This window comes from Alligator mississippiensis, chromosome 2 (assembly GCF_030867095.1).
Source record: "Alligator mississippiensis isolate rAllMis1 chromosome 2, rAllMis1, whole genome shotgun sequence".
NCBI lineage: Eukaryota > Metazoa > Chordata > Crocodylia > Alligatoridae > Alligator > Alligator mississippiensis.
Genome location: NC_081825.1, coordinates 51,883,707 through 51,904,975, shown reverse-complemented (window position 1 = coordinate 51,904,975; position 21,269 = coordinate 51,883,707). Strand labels below are relative to the sequence as shown.

The 21,269-nt window shown below is 46.1% G+C and overlaps 1 protein-coding gene across 8 annotated transcripts in view; it reads left to right on the top strand.

The window, feature by feature from the left end:
• The window catches only part of APBB2 (amyloid beta precursor protein binding family B member 2), a 393,847-nt gene that overhangs the window by 138,063 nt on the left and 234,515 nt on the right, over nt 1-21,269 (top strand). For 7 of the 8 annotated variants that reach the window (XM_059721648.1, XM_059721653.1, XM_059721650.1 and 4 more), the window contains exon 2: nt 5,602-5,708. The gene's annotated coding sequence lies outside the window, so the exon portion shown is untranslated. Of the gene's footprint in view, nt 1-5,601; nt 5,709-6,319; nt 6,358-21,269 lie in introns of all 8 variants that reach the window. The other variant, XM_059721649.1, reaches the window with a different exon arrangement.

The following is a 21,269-nucleotide window of genomic DNA, read 5'->3' as shown; positions in this document are numbered from 1 at the left end:
CTGTTTCTCTCTCTCTAGACTAGAAGGATTTGACAAAAATGTTTTAAAGTACTAATAAAAAAACGGAGCTTTGGTATTGACTTTGTTTTCCCTGAGCCTATTTAGATATGTTGAATAATTTTGTTGTGTCAGGTTAGACTAGGCCAAGTCTGCTGCTGTTATGACAGTAGGCAGTACTACCTGCAACTGCTCGAGTAGGCATAGATCATGACTCTTGGCCAACCTGCGTGGGACATCATGGCATCAGTAAAATAAATGAAAATGGCTGTCTTCTCGAACTCTGCACCTTTTAACCATCTGTACGTCACTAACACCTACTTTGCAGGCAAAGAGTGTCAAAGAGTATCATGGAGACCTGTGCTCTGGCCACTGGCATCAATTAGACCTCATGATCACCAGAAGGGAAGACCTGGCCAATGAGCTGCACACCCACACTTATCATAGTGCAGATTATGACAGAGACTGTCTTATTGTCAGCAAAGTGAAAGTGATACCAAAGCAGCCGCATAGAGCCAAGCACAAGAGTCGGCCACAAATTAACATCCATAGTACAAAAGTATAAAGCAAGTACCTTGACTTTCAAAGGACCTTTGATTTAGCTATGTCTATGAAAGCAACAACTGCAAGTGCTGAAGGAACTTGGAATGGACTAAGAACAGTCATCCAGGAAACAGCCACAGAAGTATTTGGGGGAAAAAATAATCAAATAAGATTGGTTTGAAGATATGTTGCCACTTGTTGAGGCCAAGAACACAGCCTACCTGAATCCAGCAGAAAGTTCCAAGGCTAAACTGAAGCATACCAGGACAGTGGTACAGAAAACAGCCAGTTGCTGCACAAACCTGTGCTGGACTGATTTATGTCAAGCGATGCAGTTTACCTCAGACACAAGAAACCTGCGAGTCATGTATGATGGCCTAAGAAAGCCTTTGGCCCAGTTGTTACTAAAGACCCCTCATGTCTCGACACAGCAAAGTAAAAATCACGGATAAGAACAAGCAGATGTCAAGCTGGTACCCCAGGACATGCATGATGCTAGCATCATCACTCTCTACAAGAACAAAGGAGACAAGGATGACTGCAAAAACTATAGGGACATCTCTCTCCTCAGCATCACAGGCAAGGGTTTTTCCATAGTCATTCTGAAACACTTGCAGTAACTTGCTGACCACATCTACCGGGAATCACGGTGTGGATTCAAAGCACAGAGATCAACAGTAGACATGATATTCTCCTTTTGCCAACTGCAAGAAAAATGCTCCTTTTTCATGATAATACTGGACTTGCCCATGAAGAAGGCCAGCTACAAATACTCATGAATTGCTGGGCCTATGCTTGCAGGATGTTTGCCCTGACCATCAGCCTTAAGAAGACTGTGGTCCTAGGACAGGTGGTTCACCAGTCAGCACCTATCAACCTTGACAACACACCTCTCGAGGCAGTGAACAAGTTGTGCTACCTTGGATCTACAGTGAGTGGCAACTTATCACTTGATGAAGAGTTAAATGTGTGCATGGGAAAGGCTTCTACCACTTTCACTAAGCTGTCCAAACAAGTCTGGAATAATACAGAAGTCGTAATCAAAACTAAGCTGCTTGTGTACAACACCTGCAATCCTCAGTGTTCTTATGTACAGCAGTGAGACATAGTCAACATATGAATATTAAAAAAAGAAACTGAACAGCTTCCACCTATACTGTTTATGACACAACCTTGACATCAAGTGGCAAGACAGAATTACCAACACAGAGGTCATCACTAAAGCCAACCTGCCAACCATTACTGCACTATTCAAGCACCGGCACCTACTCTGGCTTTGCTGTCTCTGTAGGATGGAAGATGGGCACATCCTGAAGGACATCCTGCATGGGCAAATTGCAGGTGGGGAGAGAAGAGTCGGGTGCCTGAAATTGCACTTCAAAGACATCTGCAAGCAGGACATGAAGGCCTTTGGAATCATCCCAAACCTTTGGGAGGCCTTAGCAGAAGACAGGACAGAGTGGCACTCACTTATCAATCATGGAGTCCAACATCATGAAGAGAAATGGTTTCTCCAATTACAACAGAAATATAACTGAAGGAAATGGCCTGTCAGTACAGTAGCCCCTAATGTCATGTACACCTGTGACCACTGTGGCAGGACCTGCAAGTCTAACATCGGTCTCTATAGCCACAAGAGAAATGCACCACCAGTCAGTAGAATAACTGTAATATCCACTGTCACTCAACAATGAACGGATGCCATTCAAAAACATTATACCGTTTTTTAAAAGAAGATTGCCATTTTGTTTTGCATCTGGTTTAGTTCTTATGACTCATGAGAAGTTCTTGTTTTATCTGTCAGCTCTTGCAAATGATACGTTGCATTTTAGCACTTGACAGTTAGTGGGCTTGGAACAAGAACACTCTAAGGCTATATACAGATATTCATTTCACAGAAAGAAATTTCTTTCAGTAGAAAAATATCTGGGGAGCTGGACTGTACAGATGTTCCTTCAGCCTCATGGCTGGGGAGCTTGTCTGTAAAGCTCTCCAACCAGGGGGCATTAGAGGGCTACTTCCTGGGCCATCCCTTCTCTTAGGGTACCCCATTGCTTTCCAGGCTGCCCTCTTCTGTGCCTGGGACAGGGACAGGCTATCAAGTTAGGTGGTAGCTGCTGAAAAGCATCAGCTGCCACAGACAGCCAGGAAGTGGTGTTCCCACCCTCAGAGCATGCCCACCCCTATCCTGCCAGTCAGCTGATTGCCAGGAGGAGGACATTCTTCCCTGTTGGAAACTCTCCTAGTTCTTGCCTGCAGGAGAACGGCTCTGTTCCTTGCACTTCTAGGGCAAGGGGAGGCACTTAGCCACTGGGGCAAGACTTGAGGTACCTTGTGACAAGGGCACAGTAGAGGAACTGGGAGCCAGCAGGAGAATGCATTCATAGGTCCAGTTCCCAGTCCCTTCAGGTTCCTCTGGCCCTGCTCCACTCCGATGAGTGGCATGGTGGTGATTTAAAAGCTGGAGGGGCTGGTAGCCAGGCATGCAGAGGCTTTCCCCAGTCTTGTTGGACTCCTTGCTGCTCCACTACCCAGCTAAGCAGTGGGGCGGAAAGAGGATGCCAGTGGGAGCTGGATTGGGGAGACATTCTTGGAGGCCTGCTACCAGCCTCTGGCTTTTAAATCATTGCCCCACTGCTTGGCTAGACAGCAGGGATGGCAAAGGGAAACTGGTGGGAGCCACCAGGCCCCTTGCATCTTTCCAAAACTGGGAATTGCCTGATTTGGGGAAGAGGCAGGGGTGGTGTCTGTTGATACTCACACCTCCCTGGTCTACAAGCAGGGGAGGGAATAGCTGCCCCCCATGCATCAAGAGTGGGGTGACACTGGTCTCAGGAAGGCAGGAAGCTTTTACCTGGCTCCACTAAGTCATGGGAAAGTGCATAGAGACTGTCTCATGGGAGAAACTTCCAGAAACAATTTAACCCTGGTTGTGGCCAGGATATTTTTCTCCCAAACCAGGCATTTTGTTTTAGGAGACAAAGCCTGTATATTTGTACGCTTTTCATTTCTGCTGGGGGAATGGTGACTCTCCTGGTAGGAACTGAATATCTGTAGCTAGTCTAAGATAGAGAAGATAATTTAAGCTTAAAAAAAATTTTTTTTTTTTAATTGAGAGGCAATGCTTTGGTTTTGTTTTATTCTGATTTTGCTAAGCAAAAACAGAATGTTCTTGCTTGAGGTACTTTTAAACAGGACATAAGATCCAGGTCCTCAGCTTAGTTTAATTAAATCCCAGATGACAAGGTTGGAGGGAATAAATTTAAATGAAAAATGATACTGTGTTGGTGCAGGTACATGTTACGCTTAGACCTTACTAAATTTGTGGAAAATAAGTGGTGTTATAGTTGAAACGTGCTTTGAGCAGTCGCACATTGAGGGTTAATACTGTTTCTAGTCTGCACAGCTCTGATTTGTCACTAGAGGGCTGGCGACCAGGGACATGGCTAGGAGCCAGGACAGCTGGGCTCTATCCCTGCTGGGGCTGGGATGGTGCATCCTGGGATGCTGAAGAACAACAAATTGCTTGTTTTATCTCTGTGGAGCAGACTGAAGTTACCATAACAATAGCTGGGTAGTAGGGCCCAGAATTAATCTCTTCCTCTAGTAGTGTAACTTTGAAATGCTCAGAGGGCACTTAGTATGAGTTAATGAGCTTTAACATGTTGATGCTCATGTTGTATGTGTCCCTTAGTGTGATCTAAGTGTAATGTGTAACTTCATCCTAAAATAGCGACAGATCTACTTGATACAGATTATTTGGTTGGTGTGTACATGTAACAGGGAAGAACCCTACTTTCTGCATCTGTGTTAATAGTTAAGAGTCCAATGTATTTTTAGTTACGTAAAAGCCTCACCATAACTTTATTTGCTTGAGAAAAGAAAATTCATATCACAATCCTGGACTGATATGATGTACTGATATGATGGTGCACAGTGAGGCTGAGCCCAGACCTGAAAGCCCCCTTGAGCCCAGCACCCTGCCTCGGTCAGGTGGTGTCCCCTCACAGAGCCAGCACAGAAGGAAGTGGCCACTCCCGCCACCCAGGCCCTTCCCGGGGTGACCTGGGCCTGCATGGCAGTGGCAGGCACATGGGATCCTGTGCAGGTTCAGAGCCAGCAGCAGCATGGTGCAGAGCCCAGCGGGCAGCCTGCCTCTGCCCTGCACACAGGTCCAGGAGCCCCCAGGGTGCATCCAGCGGGGGGAGTCCCCCTACATCCCTGGAAAGGCCCAGGCCACCTTTGTGTCAGCCCTCCCGTGAGGATGGGGCGAGCCAGCCTGAGGGGAGAAAATCCCTGGGAGCAGCGGGCTGCTGCTGTGCTCTGCACCGTGCTACAAATGCCTCTGGAACCACATAGGACGCCATGTGCCTGTTGCTGCTGGGTGGGCAGAGTATGCAGTGTAGCCAGCATATGGCAGGCACATGACGTTTCTTGAGGCTCCCAGGACAGCGGTAGCGTGGTTTAGAGCCCAACGTGCAGTGGCAGCCCTCCTCTGCCCCACTCACAGATCCAGGAGGCATGTGCCCCACATACCTTGCCCTGGATGCTCGCAATGGTTGGGAGCCCCCCCCTCCCCTGGGTGAGCTGCCCAGGCTCTGACCGCCCCACTACCTGCCCTGCCTGTACCCCCTTACCTCCCTCACCACAGGGGCCTTGATTTTCCTCTTCCCTTCTACCCTCCCCAACACACTTACTTTCTGGGTGCAGCTCCACACGTGGTGCTGTGTTCCTGGATGTGTGCAGTGGGCTGCTGTTGGGCTCTGGATGTGTGGCCCCTCCCCCTGGCCTTCCGCGTACCACTTCCAGGTCATCTGCGTACCACTGGTGGTACGTGCACCACAGTTTCGGAACTTTTGCTCTAGTGTCTCTCAGACAACTTTTTGTGTTATTCTGACTCCAGTGGAAGTCACTGACTTGAGCTTCCCTGCCAAATCTTATGTTAGAAGACTAGTCTTTAGCAGTTTTTATTTTCTTCTCTGCTGACTGGTTTGTTGGAACTTTTGGACACCTGTGTTAATGCAGTATATCTCTGACCTTTTTTTTTCTTTCCTTGCACAGATTTCTTTCTTTAGTGTGTGACCTCTGGGGGTGAGCACTACTGGTGTTGGTGGCAAGGACTGAAGAAGCTGGCATTTCATACGTTGGCACACTGAGGAGCTGGGGAAGTAAGTAATCTATTAGCTATATATGTTCATTTGTATTTTTCCATCTTCAAGGAATTTGAGAGTTTTGATCCTTCCATACAGAGAGAAGTGAATGGAAATAGATTTGGGGTACTCATTTGCACTAATGCTTTTTCATGAAAGCAGCAAAACTTGCATGCCTCATTCAGAACTTCAGGAGGACAGCTCTGATTATAAGGACTTGCTTACTCTCACAAATTGTATCACTTCATTGCCACCGATACAGTTAAAGGAGCAGTACCACCTTATTTAGATGCAATTATGCTGTGTAAAGGTGCAGTCTTACAGGATTGTTGTTTCTGTGTGGGAAAAGAAAATACATCAGGGCAGCCAGACTCTTATTTTGACTCACTTACGTTGGTGACACACACTTAAAGGTGCTTCATATCAATTTCTGTGTAAGAACAACTTCTACTGTTGTATTGGTTGGTATAGCTTATTCCCTTCCCTGTACGGGAAAATCAATACTTATATCAGGGATTTTTATATTGACATAATTAGGGGTGTACCAATAAAGATTTTCTTGGCTGATACTGATAGCTGATGATTAACCAGCCATATCGGCGGATACTAACCCGATACCTGATTTACAGGGATGCAGCCTGACAACCTGGAGAGCAGCACCCAGCTGGTGAGACTGGGGAGGAAGGGGTGTGGGGGAGGGAAGAGGCATGGGGGGGGCAGATTAAGGCCCCCACGGTGAGGGAGGGAGTAGGGCAGGGGCATTGCCTAGCCAGAGCAGTGAACACGACCCCAGAGCAGGGCGTGGGGCAGAGCTGCAGGTGACTCATCTGGGTGGGGTGGGGGGGAGCACTCCTCACCACTACGTGCACCCTAGGGGAGGCATGGGGTGCATGTGCCCCCTGGATTTGTGCATGGGGCAGGGGTGGGCTGCCCACTGTGGGCTTGGGGCTGGGGACTGTGCCAGCCTTTTCCTAGTGTGGGGGTGGACTGGGGCTGCGCTTGGGGTGGGTGTGGGCAGAGTGGGCTCAGCTGTGCAGGGTGGATGGCAACAGCCCTGAGAGAGGGGCTGTGGGGGGGCTTCAGGTACTTTTGGGGTAGCCATAGCCCCCCACACCTCCTTGCAGTGCCACCCCTGCTTGGGGCACTCACTCTGCTTTCTTTTCCTTAGGAGCCCCATGCTGCAGGGGGGGCAGGGGACATGGGGCCAGTGCGGGGTTCCCAAGGGAAAGGCAGCAGAGCAAGTGCCGCGAGCAGGGGCAGTGCTAGGGGAGATTTTGTGGGATATCACCATCCCAAAATTGCCGCCCCTCCCAGTGCCACCGCCACCCACCCCATGCAGCTAAGCCCTCCCTGCCCCAAGTGCAGCCCCGGCCCAGCCTCCCCACTGGGAAGAGGCTGGCATAGCCCCTGGCCCCAAGCTCAGTGGGAAGCCCACCCTTGCCTTGTGCACAAATCCAGGGGGCACGTGCCTCCCATGCATCCCCTAGGGGTACATGCAGTGGTAGGCAGCTGCTCATCCTCTTGCACCCCCTGGACAAGCCTCCTGCAGCTCTGCCCCACACCTTGCCCTGGGGTCACATTCACTGCCCTGGATGGGCATTGCCCTTGCCCCACTCCCTCCCTCACCAGGGGGGCCTCAATCTGTCCCCCCATACCTCTTCTCTCCCCCATGCTTCTTCCCCAACACAGACTTACTGGCAGGATGCTGCTCTCCAGGTTGCATTCCTGGCTGCGTGGATGCTGTGCCATGTGGCATTTATTGATGACATTATTGGCCAAAAAAGCCTATTACCAATTATGTTAATTTTCCTGTTATTGGTGCTGATCCAATATGTGACTGATATGTCTGTGCACCTCTAGATACAATTGTATCCATCCTAGGGGTTGTATTTATGCAATGATTTTGCTTAAAAAAAGAGAACCAGCATTACCAACATATAATGTAGACAGGGTTTTTTGGGTAGATGTGATATAATTTATTAGACCAACTAAATAGTTGGAAAATTTGTTCTTTGCAAGGTTTCGGGCACAAACACTCCTTTTCAGGCATAAGGAGAATCTCTTGGTGTTTGTGTGCTGTCCTGGGTAGAATAGATGCCAATATGCAAAATGCAGGCCTGTGAAAATAGAAATGCTCCAAGCCCCTCAGATCCTTTTTTATGCCCCATTATGATCCCAAATGTCATCAGAGAGGAACCTCATGCAAATACCATCAACACACCAAGTCCACTTGGCAAAACCATGGGGGAGGTTTTTCTTAGCAATTGCTCCTCAGCTCTGGAGTTTTCTCTCCCTCTTGAGGCCTGCGAGAGCTGAAGTGTCTTTCAGAAGTGATGTAAGACCTTCCTGTCTAGGCATGCATTTACCAAATGGAGCAAGGCCTTGCTGTTGTTTAAGGGGATTCTGTGTTGATGTTGATATTGTAGTTACCTGTGAAATTGTTTTGTTCATTCTTCTGTTTTATAAGTTAATCTTATTCTCTTACGGTAAGCCATTCCAAGCCATTGTTGGGAAGGACAGCATATAAATCATATGCATACATGAATAAATAAGTGCCAATTTAAAATCTGTTGCAAATTTAATTAATGCCCTGGTTTTAAATGCTACTTGCCAACTAGATGAGGCCATTCATTTTCCAAACCTGGAAGAATCCTCTTTGCTCTAATTTCTTTCTAAAGAAATGAAAATAATTTTGTAAAATGTCTCTATGCATCAATTATTAACTGTTGAGCTTCGTTGTTTATTTTCATAACAAAAGTCACTTAGAGCTAGGTAGAAAGAATAGCTAAAATAAACAAAAACACTTTGTTCTTTCTGTGGTATTTTGGTTGTAGTCTTGTTTTTGCTATCTTGTTCATTATAATACAGTTCTACAAACTGTACTATAGTGCTTGTACTGTTTCGTAGATTTGTCAAATGCCCTGTGTTACATAAATTTTAATTGTTTTGCTTATACATTTTTTTGCTGTACATTTAAAAAAAAGTATCTGAAAAAATCCACTTCACTTCCAATAATTGAAAGAGAGAGATGAACAGTAGCAAGACCAGATCTTAGTGTAGCATATAAAATACTTTTAACAAGCCTGTCAGGGTTGGGATAAAGCCAAGAGTGTCATCTAGTTCAGCCTCCTGCATGAAAGAGGGATGTGCTATTACTAAATGAAGACTTCTTGAAAAAGCTACCTTTGGCAGGAAGTTCAACTGGACTACTATTTTCATGGCTAGGAAGCTGTTCCTGGGATTTAATCTAAATATACTTTTCTGCAGTTTAAAATCCATTGCCTTGAGCAGAGAGGTAATTAGCTGTGTTAGTCCAAAGTCAAGCAGAAGGCAAGGTAGGCTTGCACCTTATAGATTAACTAAATTGGAGATGCATGAGCTTTTGTAAACAAAAACCTAACTACTTCATTGGCTCCTGGTAAGTTATGGCCTACAAAAGATCATGCCTCTTTGAACTAGTTAGTTTATATGGGTGCCTATACATGTACATTGAGGCTACTCTGACGTGCCATAATTACAGCGCTTTGAGCAGACTCGATTAATCGAGTCTACTAGAGTATGGTAATTATCATACTCCACCAGACTCCAGCGTGATGTGCTTCAGCATTCCCATAGTAAAAAATGGTAGCAGGGGTGCTTTAACTAAAGCTCGTTCAGTGGGTACATTAATGCATGTGATACTCTGGGAGCTTTAAAGCGGCAGTCAGAGCCACTCTAATTCAAGCTCCCCCCTCCAATTTATCAAGATCCATTTTTATTTTAATCCTCTCCTACAAAGTTGTGTGCTGTCTGCAGATTTGATCTGTATACTCTGTATTTTTGCATCCAAGTCATTAATATGATGTTAAACAACACTGGACTCAGAAAAAACCCCTATGGAATCTTAGTTGAGAGCTCTTGCCAGTCTGTCATTGATCCATTAATAGTTGCTCTTTCTTTGTGGTTATTAAACCAATCATGTATCAACCTAATTGTCTCTATTTGTGAATGTATTTTATGCCTTAAAGTGAAACAGGTATTTTTCCATCTTGGACCTAAATGCTTTACAAAGAATGAAACGTGTGTGTGTGTGTGTGTGTGTGTGTAATGTTTGGGGGGGTGTAATATACACTATATATAGATATGTATCTGTATCTATCTATCTATATAGATCTATTTAGATAGATACACAAATGTTCCTACTGCTAGATAATAGTTATGATACAAAAACCACTGTGCTACATTGAGAAAATGTGATAAATTGAGAAAACAGCATGGTGGTATAGTATACATTCATCAGGGCTCAAGTCTGAATAACTGCATCAATTCAGTTGTAATGTGTCCTGCATAAATATAAACTTCCCTCTTTTCTTGTGAACCAGTTTTAGATAAAGAGAGTTAAGGTATCTTTTGGAACTGTAATAGTACACGCTAGCATATTTCTTCATAATATGCGCACTATTATAACTTTTGCAATGAAACTCTAGAAGGTCCAGAGGAAGGCCACTCGCATGGTCAGGGGTCAGCAGGGCAGGCCCTGCGAGGAGAGCCTACAGGACCTGAAGCCGTTCAGCCTTCACAAGGGAAGATTGAGAGGGGTTCTGGTGCCTGTCTATAAACTTAGCAGGGGAGACCAGCAGGGGAATGGGAGAGGCCCTGTTCCCCTGTGTATTACCTAGGGTAACTAGGAATAACGGCCACAAGTTGATCGAGAGTAGGTTCAGGCTAGACATCAGGAGGCACTACTTCACAGTCGGGGCTGCTAGGATCTGGAACCAACTTCCAAGGGAAGTGGTGCTTGCTCCTACCCTGGGGGTCTTCAGAAGGAGGCTAGACGATCACCTTGCCAGGGTCATTTGATCCCAGTACTCTTTCCTGCCCATGGCAGGGGTTGTACTTGATGATCTACTCAGGTCCCTTCCGACCCTACCAACTATGAAACTAATGGTAATTTTGTCTAGCCTATGTTTCTGTAACTTACTTCTGAGAATGCCATATGAGACCATATTAAAGGCCTTACCAGTGTCCAGGTATATTATATCGGCCACATTCCCCTTATCCACTCAGCTAGTTACCCTGTCAAAGAAAACAAGGTGGTTGGCTTGGTATGATTTGTTCTTAACAGCTGCATGTTGGGTGGTACCAATCACCTCTTTATCCTCTGGATATCTACAGATTGACAGTTTTTATCATTTGCTCCAGTAACTACCCAGCTATGGAAGTTACTATAGCTGGGATCTCCTGTATGTTAGTTCTGCGTTTAGAATTGTTTTTTTGCTGTATCCATAACTTGATGGAATGCTGTGATGTGAATGAAAATTAAAATAGTCAAACCTATGACTTGAATCCTGTTCAGGGGTTTCGCCATATGGAGCTTGTTGCAAGATGGGAGTTAGAGCTCCTGTACTGAATGAAATTAAGTATATGCTTTGGAGTCTCACTTGATCTTCAGGGCCTACAAACACTAACTCTAGTAAATTAAATGTTTTCTTTAGAAGGCAAGTCAGGGAGCGAGACAGGGGAGAGTAAATGCTAACCACCTGTAAAAATATAATATTCTGAAAAAACCCAACAACTCATGAGTCAGTGTGGATCCCACTGTAGGTGAGCATCTGCCTCATGCTTGCTAGATTACTGTCTTCTGAATAGCAGTGTCTCTTCAGTCTCAGCCATTGCTTCACTGGAAATGGCATTGGACTAGCCAATATCAGACACACATGCCTTAAACTGTACTATGCCTGGGGCTCTTCACAGCAGTAAGAGTGTTCACAAATTATCTGGGGCAGTACATTTGAGGGAAAAGGGAATGGATGTCTTTGTGCACTTAGGTGTCTGGTCAGAGGTAGATCCCAGAAGAGACTGAGGTGGTCCTAAGGGACCTTGTGAATTCTGAGAAACTGAGAATGGTTCACCCCATCAAAACCAGTAGTATGGTAGACCTCAGTTGGCAGGTACTTTCTTACCTACTGGTGGAGTTTCCAGTCTACATTATGACAGGAGACCTAAAATCAAATGCAGTGACAATGACATGTACATCTCTGGGGCTACTGGGCCTTATATGAGCTTGTACATATGTGCCTCTGCTTGCAAAACTTTTCTTGTTGCCCCTGAAATTTATAGTTAAGGTCCGTGTACTAATTTGCATAAATGTTGCCTGACCAACTGAGACAGTTCATCTCCAACTCTAGTAAGAACTTGAATGCTGGCTGGACCCAGGGAATATGTGAAAGACGTTCCCTTCTCTGCCTCTCCCTGACAACATGCAGGAGCAAGTTGGAGAACTCACTAAACAGCCTGTAGATAACTTGAAACTATATGAATGTGTGATGGGGGCAAGCCAGGGGCCGGGTCCCATGCCACCCTGCCCACCTCTCTCTATGGGGCAGTCTGCCCGGTCTCACCTGTCATGACTTTGGTGTTCCCATAAACGAACGGTAAATACAGGAGACTGCCTGTTACATGCCCCAGTGCCAGGGGGTGCTATCTGCAGCTCTAACCTTCCCTACACCACAGCCCATGCCTCACAGATGGCATCAACGTGATGTTCTTAACCCACATTACAACTGGTGCTCCAGGGTCCCATGGGGGACTCTCGCCACCCCTTTCCCCCCAGGAGTAGCAGGTTATTGTGCTCAACTACATGTCTTAATTTTGTCCCACACTTGGCCTCCTAATGGTGGAGGACTTACCGGAGTCAGGACTTGCCTCTAACTCTCTGACTGAGTCCCATTACTCGGCCTCTGGCCCAAACTATGGCCTCAGGCATCTGAAGACATACCTTGGCCTACTCCCTTCACATGGGGTTCCTACCATGCCCTCTCTAGGGCCTCTGCATTACGCCCCACTCTGGGGGTTTCTCATTGTCTTCCAAATCAACTACTCACAGGGCTGGCCCTTGCACTGCTCTTCAGGCTTACTCCCAGTTTGGCCTTACTGAGCTGCAGGTCTGTTCATGGGGGAGGGAAGGAGCAGGGGCTAGATCGAGGCCTCTGTGGTGAGGGACAGTGCTGCAGCCCCGGGACTGCCCTTTCAAGCTTACTCCTGTTCAACCCTACTCTGTGTGGGGACATACAAGTCCGCTGTCTTCCCTAGGGCCTCACTACACTGCCCTCTCTCAGGTCCTTGGGGTTGACCACCCCCATAGGCTCAGGTGGCACTCTGTTTGCCATGCCTGGCCCCATTACACTTACTCCCAGGGTCTTGCATCCCTCTCATGAGCTCAGGTGGCTGCAGCCATGCCTGGCCCCACTCCTGCCTCCAAAGCCCACCTGAAGATGGGGGTTGGGGTTAAGGTGCCCCTCCTCACCTTTCACCAGCAGGGTAACTGGCTTGGCATTTCCTGGTGACTCCCACACCACCAGGAGCCCCATCAGGCTACCCTTCCCTGACAGGGTGCAGTTTTAGGTCATGCCCAGGACCATGAGCCTCCAGCTCCTACCTCCTAGATGTTCCATGCAGCTCTACCAGGTGATGTTTCTGCCTTGGCCAGTAGTAGCAAACTGAGCAAACTGTTGTGTTTATAAGGCAGCCAGTGTTTTAAAATGGCTGCTGTAATCAAGCACCTGCTGGCTGCTTGACTCAGCCCTTAAAGTGGCAGGCACTGAAAGTGCCCTGCCACAGAATATCCTGCCTAGCTGACGTGCAGGCCATTCCTGATTATTTTGTGGGGCTCCATTAATTCAGATCCTAAGGAGAAGAAATGTCTCTGCTGGGGTATGCATTCTGCTACTTTGAAAACTGTGATATTTGGCCCACTTAGACTCCAGGCTTGATTTTATGTTTTTGGGGTGGTATTAAATGAGCTGCAGTGTACAAGTAGAGCAGTGGTCACCAACCAGTGGATCTCGATCCACCAGTAGATCTCCGAGCCTCTTGGAGTCGATCTGAGGCTGGGGTGGGGGGCTGAGTGCTCGCGTGTATGCATAAGTGCCCCAGCTCATTGAGTCAGTCCGTAGGGGAGGGGAGGGGTGGGGGCTAGTTTGAGGCCCCCGCGGTGAGGGACAGTGCTGCAGAGGCAGGAGCAAGGTTACATTGAGTGGGGCCCTGGCCGTATGGGACTTACTTGCTGGGGAGATGCACCCCCAAATAATTTTTTCTTCCTTTGCCTTGATCTCCCCCCCCCCCCCCTTCCTCTCCCCACAGACTTACCTGCTGGGTGGGGGGAGACTAGGTGGCAGCGGCACACAGTAGATCTTGGGTTGCTTTTAAATGCCAAAGGTCATCTCCTACTTAAAAAGGTTGGAGACCACTGAGGTAGAGAAAAGAATGAAATTTTCCCTTTGAAAATTAATTTCCATGAAATTGTTCTTGCCCACCTACTGAAGTTCCACTTCTTAGGTGAGATCTTGACCATATCCGCCTGAAACTGAGTGCCTTTATTTAAGCCATTGGGTATACTATCTTGCTCCTAAGATGTTTTTTTTGGTGGCTAGTACCTTGGCTGGAAATGTCAGGGAGCCCCCTTTGTCCTCATGTCCAGCTTCCTGATGCGTCTTTAAACTACTTGCAAAGAAGCTTACCAGCCCTGTCTTCCTTCTCTTTGGTGCAGTATCCATCCCCCCCATCAAGAGACCAAGCCATCTCATCATAGAGAACCTCTAGGGGGATTATGCAATGTATGGCAAACAGCTGTCAGAGCTGGTAAGCCTCTTCAACATTAAGGCTTGGTTAACAAGACATAAATGGTATTATCAGCCTGCCTCAGACACCTGCTAAATATTATGCTCTTTGTGATGGTCTAACCCCAAATTCAGGAGAGCATTGCTGCAATTGTTCTTCGAATAGCACAGTTGGAATTCCTTATTCCCACCACTCAGGAACTGTACTATTTGTCATTCACCTTCAGAACCACTATGACTCTTGACTGAAAAGAGAAAGAACAGTTCTTTATCCTATAATGAATGTGTTTTGTCAAGATGTTGGAGTTGGTGCACTCTCTGCTTTTTGGTGTCCTCAGTAACACAGGCTGTAAATTAAAAGAGCAGCGGAAGGAGGGTCATAGCCTCCCCACTGTTTATGACCTTCTGGGGATACAGAGGAGTTCAGGGGGTGTGCGCAACCTCACTGGACCCTACTATTTAGAACACTGCAATTTGGATTGCATGTCGTGTATGTAGCCTACACTGATGTCAAAGGATCACAGTTACTGTGGGGTGAATATCATTCTTTCCCTGGCCTTTGTGCGATTATGATCTCAGTCCTAAGGTTGAGATGACATTCATTACATACAAAAAGCAGAGATGTTTCAATAATACTGCATATTAAACTCATTAGATCAATTTCTCTGCTATGCTAGTGTCAGCCTAGTTGAGGGATTTGCTACATCTCTCTAATTTTTAGGGTGTATCTGAGCTAGCAATTGCCTTAATGCAGGTTGGAGGAGCTCGAGGGCTGCACTAAGTTGCATCATATGCCAGTCATTCCTGAGAAACCAAAGACCAGTTGGCAGTTGTAGGAGCAGTTGTAAGAGGTAGCCACTCACCAGTGCAGCTCTTCTACACCTTGGGGAAATAAGCAAGATCTGGCTGCTTTGGATTCCTTTTGCAAATGGCAGCAGAATAAAATTGACAAGCAAATACGACTTTTAGGCTAAAATTGGTATTTTGTGCTATGAAAAAAGATGCCATTTTTACTTTAAAGAACTTAATTTTTTTAATAATATTTTTCAAACATAAAATATATATTTATTTTAATTGTTTAGGAAAGGCAGTGTGGTTTAGGGAATGGAGTAGTGCATAGTCAAGTGATACTTGGCTTGGCTACAGACTTGTTGTTTTACCTAGGGAAAGTCATTTTGCTGCTCTTCAGCTCCCCTTTGTCTTTTTCAGGTGCTGTTTAACCTTTTGCCCTGTGGGCAACATTAGTGGTGTGGGGCTGGTCTATGGGCTGGATAATGCATGGGTTCAGTGCATGTCATTGAACCCCATACCACTTCAGCCAGGGTCTGCATGTCCCAATTGGGATTTGGATAGTCAGATCAGACCCCATGCTGCCACACCCTGACCATCCCTGGCCAGTCTAGCATACAGAGTCATGTTATCTGGCCTGCATGGCTCCCCACAGGTTCAGAAATTTGGCAGTAGAGGAACATTTAGTAATACTGACACTGCTTCCCCACCACCAAATTCTTGACCCCATGGGGAGCTCCATGGGCTGGATGACAGCTCCACAGGCTGGATTTGGCCCACAGGCTAGAGATTGAGCATTAGGGCTAGGGACAGACATTCAAAAAGCCCGAGCATGAATTGATTCAAACTTTGCAGGTTAGTCTAACCTGCAGAGCTTAAACCAATTTGCAAGTGAATAGATGTTCACTTTTGAATCAAGAAATGCAGGCACATGCCTTCAGTGGCTCAGGCTAGAAGCCAGGGGGTGCTAGAGTGAGCCTTTCCTTCCTTTTCACATTGGTGAGCTGAGGAGGAGAGTGGCCAGGCCCCAGTAGGACGCTCTTATTAGGGAGGGGTTAAACCTCCACCCTGCCTGCACAGTCCCCAGCTGAGGTGTGCGTGAAGGAGGAAGCAGCCCTCTCCAGACTTTTCCTGGCTTGCTGCTCAAAGGGTAGGAGTGTTGCCAGACCCTGACCCCGAGTATCACTCCTAGGTAAAGATTCATGGGGGAGGGGAGTGTAAGGAGGACTGCTTGTGTGGAGTGCATGTATCTGTTGATGATACTGAGCTTTTCAATCTCCCTCTCTCCCTGCTTTTTCATACTGTCTGCAGCAAACTGGCATTCAGAGGGCCCATGGATTGCAAAACGGGTCATTTCTCACACCTCTGTCCCCCCTTGAACACTGACAGATTGCAGCTTTTGAAGCCAGCAGGCAGTTTATCGGCCTATTAGCAAAACAAAGCCTCTCTCATTATTTCAAGCTTTTCTTAAACAGTTTTTTTTTCCAATGAAGGAACAAAGGCACATTACTAGCTGACCTGTTGATTAGCTCCAAAAAGCTGTAAGCAGACACTGCCCTGTCTGCCTTTGTCCCAGTGAGTGAAATCAGAGAGACACCCCCCCCCCCCCCCCCCCGCACACCCACAACCCATCGGCCCTGCCCAAATGAGTCTACTACATTCAACCAGGTTTATCTTAAATCAGTTTTGGCCATTTTGAGACTTGTTTATATGCACTGAACTTGTGTTTTGTTGCAGGTTTAAACCAGTTTCTGATCACTTAAACCAGTTTATGTGTAACTGCTGTCCCTAGTGGTCTATTTAGATTGTAACTTTTTTGTAGCAAGGATGGCCTAATAAACTGGAGCCTTGATCTCTGTTGTGGCATCTGTAATACAAATAATGTTATAATTAATGTGGTATAGAATTTCCTGTATGTTCTTAGACTGTAATCTTAATTTATATGTAAATTGTATTATTTTTCTTTGTTTGTGTCAGGTAGTTTTTAAGTTTAGCTTCACTTGGTAGAAATAGTATTGCAACTGACTTTCCTCAGGGTCAGTAGCTGATTTTACTGATTTTCTTTTCCCCTGATAATCACATTGCTTAACATTTTTTAATTTCAATGATATTGTTTGAGTTTCAATCTATTTACTGTGGACATTTTTACAATATCTTTCTGTCAAAATGAGTATTCAATACTTCAGGAAGACCAGCCCACTTAAGGAAGACAAGTCCTCAAACCCTGAATTGCTTTTGACTTGTGTTGCATTTTTGCCCCACAGGGGGCTCATAAAAAGGTGCTCGAATTTCTCTTATTTCTGGCCCAATATAAGCACTGATATTTCTTGGCATATAGCTGGAGTCTATTTGTAAATATTATATTGGTGAGTGGAGTATAATTTATTTTGCCAAGCAAGTTGCAGTCCAATGTAATCAGGAGAACATAAAAAGGATATAAAGCTTTGCATAGTTTCCAATCTGAAAAAAAAAAACCTGAAGCTTTACTTTATTGCTTGAGAAGCTTTTTAAAAGTTGTTCAATTGCTTAGAACAGTAGGGGAACAGGGTTTTTTTTATTGCTCTTATAAGCCAAGGTACTCCACCATGTTTGCTGCTTCTATACTAATGTACATGTATATTGTTTAGGATTTTCATAAGGAAAATTTGCTTCCCTACCTTGTCCAGGAAAATGTGAAAGATATTGTTCTGAATAAAGTTGGAGTGATGCTATGATAGTAGAATGATTTTTTTTATAGACAAGTCATCTGCTTCCCTGAAAACTGCTGAGTAGCTTTTTTTTGAAGACAAGGTATTTTATTTAATAGCTGAACAATAGCAATTATTTCCATACAAGCTACAAGTGAGCAGTATTTCATGTTTTCCTTGAATGAGAGATAGGAACTTGCCTAATTTGCACGTAGGAAACCCTGAAAAACCATTCTGGAGAAAATTCAAATCTTTACTAGTTCCATTTCCTCCTACAGTTCATGTCTTCATATATTATTTATTTAATGTGGGACGTATTTTTGTTAAAACACCTTTCACAGGCTTTATCTCCTTCTTTTCTTTTTCAGTTTCTCATGGAAGAAACTAATAGTATTCCTATTTGTTGTAAGATCCTAGGTCACAGCTCTGGGTAGGAGAGGGAGCAGAGATCCCTTTGAAAAGCTATTACCTTCCTTCCTCTCTAGGAAGGGGGAGTGAGAAGGAAAACACTTTGGCCTTTATTTTTTATCATTGACTTCATTACTTGAAACTTTGCAAAGGGTCAGAGTTAACCAGCACAGGGCACGTCTACATGAGCCACTAAATGCACAGTAGATTAATTCTACTGTGCGCTGGCGTGTCAGGCAAAAACATGCTAATTAGTCTACTGCGCATTAGCGTCATAAAAAGTGTGTGCTGGCGCTACTGCGCAGTAACACCAATTGTAGCATGTTAAGTTAGTACCTGTTATTACAGGTACTAAACTTAATGCACTGCAATTACGTCATATTAATGCATGTGTATTCGTGCCCACAGACAGCTGAATAAGCTATGAAAAAAAATTAGAAATATCAAACAGCTTGTATTTTTTTTAAAAGTATGTAGGTGTGTTTGCCTGAGATTTGCAGAAGGTCTTAAGCACAGATCATAAAAAAGCAGAGCTGGAAGGGCCCTCAGGATATCATCAAGTACCAGCCCTGTGCTCAAGGCAGGATCATCCCTGACAAAACCATCCCAGTTGGTGTTTGTCTAACCACGTCTTAAAAACTTTGAAGCATGGAAATTCCACACCCTCCCCGTATGCTGTTTTCCACACTGATTTCCTTCCCTCCCTCCTCATGCCATGTGGGTACCCCAGGCAGTGGGCTTTCTGGTCTCCACTGGCTACACCATGCAGCACTTCCCTGCTCTTTCCCCTTTAGCAGCAGGAGTAATGTGGGGGAGTAGTGGCTGGTGGGGAGGGAGCCCACAGGCTGTCAGTTGGAGAACTCAGGTTTTGATAGTCGGCTGTGATGTGGGGGCATTTATACACGTACCTTTTTGTCCTGTGATGTGCCAGAGGTCCAGTGGATCAGAGCAGACTTGATTAATCGAGTCTGTTACGCATGTGAGCTGACACACACTGTGCTGCATTGCGTGCAGTTATATAAGTGGCGAAATGTGTGTCAGCATGGAGAAAATGGCAGTGGTGCTCTTTTGAATGAAAACGCTTTTGAGGCATTTTAGTTCAAAAGTGTGCCGCCACCATTTTCTCAGCACTGATGCACATTTTGCTGCTTATACAACTGCGTGTGCTGGGCAATTTTAAAACCGCCTGGCGTTGCAGTGCAAGCATGTGTACAAATGCCGCATGTGATCCCGATTCGAAATCCTGCTCTGCCCGATTCAGAACAAGGCACTCTCCTTCCTGCCACGGGAGTGCCCTGCCTGCTGCACTGTTGGGTGTTCTACAGTGACTATCTCCTGCTGAAGCTTGTCATTTGTGTGAAAGAATTGTGTTGATTTGAGGTAGAGAGAGTATGTAGTAGAGAGTAACACATTAAGGTACATTCATAAGTTATTGTTGTTTGGCGTTTTTCTTTGGGGTATTTTCATTCTTTAGCATTATAGTGCATTTGAGTTTGGTACTTTTACTGAAACAAAAGTTACATTAGCAAACTACTCATTGAAACAATGATTAATTTGATCACTAAATATTCTGGAAATTCCAGTGTTAACTGTACTTATGAGTAAGCATTAGTCACCCCACATCGTAGAGTAAGACAGAGTCTTAGAGCAAACTTTGTATATTCCAATTCACAGACATTTTTCAAGCACTTGTAGTTGGAGTAGTGTATTTTCTTCCCTTCTTATACTGACTCTTATACTTTTCTGGTGGCATCAGGCAAGTCATTTTGACATGATTATCAGTGTTTTTGAGCACCCATTTCAGGCAGCGTGTCCTTCATCCAGGGATCCTGGTTTTCTCGGTTTAAAAATCCCGAACTCTCGGATTAACACCCCGCGCCCATCCTGCCCAAATTCTCTGATTTAAGAAACCCCAAATCCAAGTTTTTTTGCAATTAAAATGAAACGCCACTGTGTGTGTATGTGTGTGTATATATGTATATGTATGGTGTAGTCCATCTGTCTGTCTCTATCCGTAATGCTCTTGGGGGTCGTGGCTCCCAACATGGTGGGGCTCCAGCCAGTGCTGCACGTGGGGCGAATTGCCTGTCAAGAATGACGGTGGGGATGGAGCGCCACCATGACTGTGGGGACGGAGGGTGGGGGGCGAGAATGACGGCGGGGATGGAGTGTCACCATGACGGAGGGGACAGTGGGGGGGGGTGGCAGCATGGGGATGGACACAGAGGGGGCGGGGAGGGAGAGAATGACAGCGGGGATGGAGCGCCACCATGATGGAGGGGACGGAGCAGTGCTGGCCTTGCCCTCCCCCAGCCCTGCTCCTTGCAGGTGGTGGCAGTATGGTGCTGGCCTTGCCCGCCCCCTCCATCCCCTCTGTCCCTGCTGTCATTCTTGAGAAGTAATTCTTGTTGGGGGGGGTAGTCAGTCGAATGCAGTGTTTTGATGTTTTTATCATTTGAAAGCCTGTCAGTGCCTTAGTCATTATAATAAAATAAAATCTAAATACACATATGTTTTGGCATTTATTTTTGGGTTTTTTATCATGAAAAATTAGAGCTCCTCCTGCCCCCTTCACTCACCAGGACATGGGTCTAGCTGCAGCTGTCCCCTTCCCTCTGCTTTGTGGTGCTGAGCAGCCCTGATACGCTGGTGCCTTGCCCCTGCCCATACCAGTGCCCCTTATTCCTGACCCACAGCCTCCTGGCTCTGCTGGGGCCTCTCATTCCCAACCCACAGCCTCCAAATCCCACCCACAGCCCTGCTGGTGTCCCTCATTTGCAACCCATAGTCCCCTGCTGTATGAGACCCCCTGCTGCCAGGGCTATGGGAGGGCAGCAGGGCAGGGAGCCCTGAGTCCGCAGCAGGCTGCCTAGAACCACCCCCACCCTGTGCAGAAATCTGAGGGGCAAGTGCTCACCCATAGATTCATAGATTGTAAGGGGCTGGAAGGGACTTCACAAGATCATTGGGTCCAGCCCCCCTGGACAGGATCCCCAGCCCTAGCTGCCAACCCTGCCTCACTCCCTCACCATGGGGGCCTCAATTTCTCTTCCCCCCCCCCAATTCCCCACTTACTGGCAGGCAGCTGCAGGAGCTCC